Here is a 7,167-nt window from a genome sequence, read left to right as displayed (position 1 = left end):
GAATGAGGTCGTTCTTTTTGGGTGAGACTGGTTGTAACTGGTTTGGACTGGATGGTAGAAGGTGCTGAGCATCCAAGGCAATGATTTTACCTTGGTTATAAATAGAATGCTTGAATCAGGAATTTTTTGGGAATATTTTTTGGAGATATAGTCCTAGATAAATTTAGATAATGTTTAAAAAGTTTCAAGACAAAAATGTATGTGTACAATATATCGTAGGGTGAGAAAAAACTTGTCCAATTTAGTAGTAAACAAATAACATTCAAAGAAATTTAAAACCATATCCTCACAATTCTCATAGATCGCTGTTAATTGTTTAAAACAAGATCAGGATATTTGGATATTTTGTTCTAAATGTGTCCCATCTTTCACCATTCTACCATATATATTTTTCTTAACTAATATTTAAATTTATATATACATGAACATGATATATAATATAACATAAAATCTGCATAATGTCAATATCCAATGAATAAAGTCAAGTACCTGCTATATCTTGTTGGGTGGTAAACTTCTCAGGTTGGGGTATTTCCCCTTTTGTGTGGATGGTATGATTAGGGGGGCCTTTAGTAGGGGGCTTCGGATTTTCATCAGGAGTTACAAGGCAAACATAGTACTGTGGCTTGCCTGGAAAAATATATAAAAGCCACTGTGTATAAAAATGCAAAAATGCAATAAGCATACAAAAATGCAGTAAGTATATAAAAGTGCACTATGTATATAAAAATGCAGTATGTATAAAAATGCAGTATGTATATAAAAATACAGTATGTATAAAAATGCAGTATGTATATAAAAATACAGTATGTATATAAAAATACAGTATGTATAAAAATGCAGTATGTATATAAAAATGCAGTATGTATATAAAAATGCATTATGTATATAAAAATGTAGTATGTATATAAAAATGCAGTAAGTATATAAAAGTGCACTATGTATATAAAAATGTAGTTTGTGTATAAAAATGCGGTAGATTACATATAAAAAAAATTCAGTAAGTAATTTGATAGTTTGTTAATTTGATAGTTTGTGAAAGACAAGGAAAAGTTATGGGTATTAAGTACAGATATAAGTGCATAGGGTTGCATGAAATTTAGGTTTGACAGTTATATATTAGCCTGGGTTTTATTTTAGAATAAATCCTGCAATAAAAATAGAACATTAGGTAGCCAACCACAGTGAGTATTATACTAGCTTGTAGGTAAAGGCTTATCGTGGATTATAGTATTTATGTGATAGATGGATGGAAAACTATTTTCTCATCACTATATGCATTAGAGTAAATAAATCTGTGATGAGCATTCCTATAATGCCAGTGTTTCCAGATTACAAATTCAAGATGCAACAATTCTGTTTGGCAATGCACAAATGTAATATATGTAAATAACATTTATACATTGCATTTGTGTATTGCAGAAACAGCATTGCTGCAGTATCTTTAAATGCGTACTGTGGAAACACTAAACATTATAGGATTGCACAAACATATACTCAAAGAGTATACACATATATATATTAAAGAAAAAGTTTAGAAAAAAAACAATTTATATATATATATTAATTTAAAACAACCTAAAATGTTAACATAAACGTTTAAGATATTTTTTTGCTACAAAGATGCAGCGAAAAATGTCGTACTAGTGGTAAACTAATGAGATATATATATATATTTCGCCAGCCGCATGTTCAATCTTGCATTGCATATTTAGTAACTTGGTGCATTCTGTTATTATGATGCAAACAATTATTTAACAATATGAGTGCTAGACTAAAGCAAGAATTACAGAAAATATCACAGTAAAAAAAATTACTTTCATTTTTAATAAAAATATATAAAAATCAAAATAAATTACTTTCATTTGATGTCTCTTCGCAGTCTGGAGGATCTTGAAAAATATCGACAATTGTGACACACTTCATCTCTTTATATCGTTCCTCCTCACTCACAGAATTCCCGCCTCCGGACTCTTTTAGCTTGGTAAGGAAGTTTCCAGTGAAGAAGTGAGGATTTGGCTTCTTGCCATCATCCGGACCTGGAAGAAAATGTAAATCAAAGTTATCTGGTCTCTATTTGAATTAATTTACAAAAAAATATCTAGTTTATAAAGTTAAACACATATATTGAAAATGGTAAGTTTTATTTTAGAGCATTGTTTACAAATATGGACATTTATTTTCAAAGTGCTTTTTTATATACCTAAATATGTCCTTGCAAATTTGAACCCACTAAGGTTAAATATACATAGTCATTCAGGAGCCTCTGAAAACAGCTCAAAGATCTCCTGCTTACATAAAACTTTGCAGGAGAAAGGGGCCAAGGAACAGGGCAGTAGTCCAAGACAGTGGTTTTGTTCTTTTTGCCATTATTATAAAAGCAAGCATTTTTTTATTAATTTACAAAGCCAAAAGATCGTATCACCCATGCTGGATAGGTAAATATTTACCTATATCCCAACAAGCAATATTCAGACACTGTTTACGCAAGGCATTTTTTTGCATCTGAATTATGCATTTCAGGCCCAGGGGCTAAAGGCAGTAAATAGCTGACTGTCTGACACACTTTAACCATTTTCTTTAACTTTAAATTCTTGGAAATGCCAGCCGCCAAAATTAAGCGTCTGGAGTAGGATTAACATACAGGTTAACTTCATATTTTGAGAAGTTTCAATCTACTAAAGCTGCTTTAAAAATTTCAATCATTTTGTCTTTGAACACATATTTTTAAATTTGAACCATGTCATCCTTTTTCTTACCTTTTTTTTTATGCAAAATGCAAACAACTGACTGAACATCTGTAATTAACTTTAAATAAATTACACAGTGCCTACAATGGTAGGGTAGGACGATAGCATATGTATTGTTTAGTGTTTACCCGTACAAAACTAATACCTTGAATACATTTTCACATTGTAAATTTTAGAGCTGGCAAGCAGGCAGTACTGTAAAGCACCCATATTATTTCAATATCATATGTCTGGGGTCTACAACACTTTTAAACACTGCTCATAAATACTATGGACACGCTTTACTATTAGAGATGACATTAGAGAATTATAATATATTAAGACAATTGTAGTGTTGCATTACCATTTACAGTATTCTGTATACTACCTTTAATAGTAGCAAAGTTCTTTTCCAAAGCACCTGCATTGCTGTGAAGTATTTTGTCCAACGAATTCCCTACAGTTGAAATCTAAAAAAACGTTGGGAGGTTCGCATTATTTATTTATAAGTGTCACAGCTTAAAGAAAACTTGCGTCCTACCGAGCAGTTTAGAAATTTGATTTTGATGGTTTTTTTTTCTTATGATAACCAACTTTTGCAAATATAATCTGAAATTTTTTTTTTTTTTAAATAAGTTACTTAGTAGGCTATAGCACAAAATTGTGTTGTTTTTGCCACTTATTTGTTTTATTAAGTAGCTTGTGTTTTACCGAAAAAGTAATTAACGTCTAGAAAGAAAATTGAAATAAAAAATAAGAAAAATAAATATTGGTTTTACCAACAAAAGCCGTTTGCAATAAAATTATTTATTAGCAGTCTTGGGGGGGGGTTGTCCTTTCCTACCCCAAGTACTTCATTGTTTTTTATTACCCCACTTTACTATATAGGCTATATATATAAAAGAACCGAACAACATATTAAAATTTTGAAATAATAAAGATTTAGAAAAGCAGCACAACCAAGAAGAATTAAGGCTGGAATAAAAAAAATAACCAAAAAAAGAAGTAAAATACCAACTTTTTACCTTTGAAATCCCTGTGAAAGATGAAATGTTGTCAGAGACATGAATACAAATTTTCGTACGTACATTGACGATCACTAAAAAACTTCGCAATTTCTGTGGACCGAAATTGTACTTAATCTAATCTTTCATAAGCTTTTTAAAGTATTTATTTGTTTTTTAAATTTTAAATAAAATTTTTTAATTACAAAATGTTTTTTATTTTATTAGAAATTTGACTTACAAATAAAAACACTGTATTTTTTAGGTTAATTAATAATTATGTATTTTTAATAAATAAGTATCATATACTTTCCCTACCCAATTAATATAACTTTGATACAGTTAACGGAAATAAAGAACTAGAAGTGTAAACATATACGTGTTTTGTGGTTGGGTCAAAATATTTGCTGCTTGTGGCCAGGGTTAATAATTACCTGCAGAATCGCATTTTCGCTCAGTTTTTGTTTGCCTTGCCCACTCAAGCAAGAGAATTCTATTCCTACGTAGAAGAGAATGTATTTGATCAATGGGAAACAATTGGCATTGAATTGGTGACAAATGTGACATATGTTATCTCGTCCTACCAATGCTAATGTTGGCAAATGTTCAAATATAAGCATATGGTTGGCATTATTCCAAGGAACCATTCGCACGCATCTATTCTGCCTGGGTGGATTATATACACACTGATTAAGGTTTTAAAGGGTAATAATCGATGGAGGGAAAGAATAGGTACTTGTGAAAATTAGAGCAACCATTAAGGTGTTTGATTTTTAACATGTTAGTGCAGTAGGTTTTAAAAAGCTTCAAAAATCAATAAATCACTTTAAATGGTCATCTTACCAGAATTGTCGGGGGTTACACTTTCATAGCAGTCAGAAAATCCTTTTTTAAGCTTTTCGAAATGTTGCTTTAATTCCTGTTATGAAAGAAACTCAAATGAATATGACAATCAAGCAAAGCTTATCTCTGATGTGGCAACATTTTACTTTGGTAACAGTTTACATGCAATACATGGTGACTATAATTCTATTAATAACAAATTCATGTATTGATGTATAATATACATACAAATTTGGAAATGTACTTGCAAAATCAAAAGGAGAATGCAAACATTATAAACCTAGTTATTAGGTTAGTTTATAAAACAAGTGAATGTAACTTGCTTTATTCTCGCATGGTCGGAAACTAAAGTCACCATAACACGGTTTCATACACCTCGTGCAAGTTATCACGAATGTGGGTGATTGTTTTTGGGAGGAAATTTATTATTTTTTGGATGTATGGCTGACAATTTAGATAATTCATTAGTCACCACTGGGTTGGAGCAATTGCCATTAAGTGTCTGGCTCAAGGACACATACGCCTACAATGATGGCAGCAACGAGCCTTGAACCGATTACCTCTGGGTTGGAAGCATAATTTTTGCTCACTAACCAATTGTGCCACAACGGCAAACAAATTGCCTGCACTTTCTACTATTAACATTAAAACAACCGAACAGCGTATCATTAGGATTTTAAAGACAACCAGAGCCATTATTATTCACATACATAGACATAGACATATTAACAACCTTTTTAATAGATATAGCTTTGACGAATACAATTGCTCTGTACCGCAGATTTATGTAAGCTCATACTGTTTTGTCCAGTTAAGTATTTATCAACCATTGCATAAAGGTTACACAACACTGCCATAAACAATGTGCTCTGTGTTTAAGCAATGGGAATAAAGTATCTTAACTTAATGAAGATTAACACTGCATTACTAGTGCAAATCTAGAGGGTAGAATTCATTGTCAACAGGCACCCTGGATAAAATTGTGCCAGATAACAACGGCCATACTGTATTTTTGTTGGTGTGGACCTACAGTGTGACTTTCCATGAGACTTGAAATTTAGGCCAGAGTTGTCTCATTACCCTAGTCCTACACCCAGGGAGCTACAAACATTTTAGTTAAAACTAGGTGAAGGAATGTCCCTTAAGTTACTCGCCCAAGGCTAAAATATATATTCCTACCAATACCGGGCTTCAAACCCGGTGTCGTTTGGTATGACAAGCGCCCAACCACTAAGTGCTTGAGAATATTAACCATAACTGTAGCTATTTAATTTAATTTTAACGATTCACAACATTTATGCACTAACTGAAAAGTATAATACTCGGTTTTGTTTACAATTTCTCAGTTATTTCAATTGTCATGCAATAAAAATAGACCGAATCTGTAACAAATGATGCATGTTTTTTCAAGGTTGTTTGCAAATGCAACTTTTTCCTGCAGCTTTTTATAATTGCATACATGCTATTTTGAACTTATTTTTTATGGTTGATATTCTGCAGCGCGTGTGGCTCAGTGGTTGGGCGCTTGTGTTATAACTAAAGGATACCGGGTTCGATGCTAGTACGGACAGGAGTGTATACCTTGGGCGCAAGTAACTTAACAAACATTGCTTCAACTTAGTTGTCACCAAAGTGTTTGCAACTCCTTGGGTGTCGTGTAGTGACAGTGTGAGGCCTCGTCAGCAACTGTCATATTCTACATACTACATTACTGTGTTCTATACAATTACAGAAACAAACCTCCGATTGCTGGTCTGGTATGAAATCCTTTATGGAAAGGTAGAGCTTGAGCATACACTGTGTTTCCAAGCTTTCTGGCTGTGATTGACAGGTCATCTTCCTTCAACAGACATTGCACCGGTCACAATAGAATGTAGATTTAAATACATTGAAACAATAAAATTTGACAAACATGACAGATAAAAGCGTGCCCTTGAGAAATTAAATAAGGAGTGAAACAGTAAAACACATAGTATAAATAGATAGATAAGCATCTCAACAAAAGCATCTGTTTTAAATATGTTCCAACAACTTTGTCTTGCAATATGTTTAAAAGCATATAAAGATTTTTCCAGGGCAATAGTCCTAATATAACAAGCTTAAACATCTATACTTAGTGCATACATAACTTCTAGTTGCAATTAGTTGCGAAATTCTATACCCTTGTAAAATTAAGACCTTACATACGCTTCGATTGTTAAAACAGCAACAAAATCAGGTAAAAATATTATTTCAATAACTGCATTTCATCAGTTTTTGTCTCAGTTGCTATAGTCTTAAAAACTGTCAAAAAAACAACTGAATTCTTACGCAAACCCAACTCAATCGTTGCAATAACAAATAAACGGTATTTTTCCCCTATTTCTCACTCTTCAATTTGATTTCTATGTTATCGATCGCTGTGATCGCTTGACCTACTTCATAAAATCTTTTGGTAAACGACCGTGAATTTCTATTTCCTTTTAAACTTTTACCAACACTTTCCATATATTGGACCTACAGTCCCAAGTTGTTCATACGCATGCATTCTGTCCGTTTCATGTATTAATAAAAGAATGTAAAAACACAAATAAAACGATATGAAATCAAAA

The sequence above is a fragment of the Ciona intestinalis genome, chromosome 14 (genome assembly GCF_000224145.3).
Source record: "Ciona intestinalis chromosome 14, KH, whole genome shotgun sequence".
Lineage (NCBI taxonomy): Eukaryota > Metazoa > Chordata > Ascidiacea > Phlebobranchia > Cionidae > Ciona > Ciona intestinalis.
Note: the sequence above shows the minus strand (reverse complement) of the source record.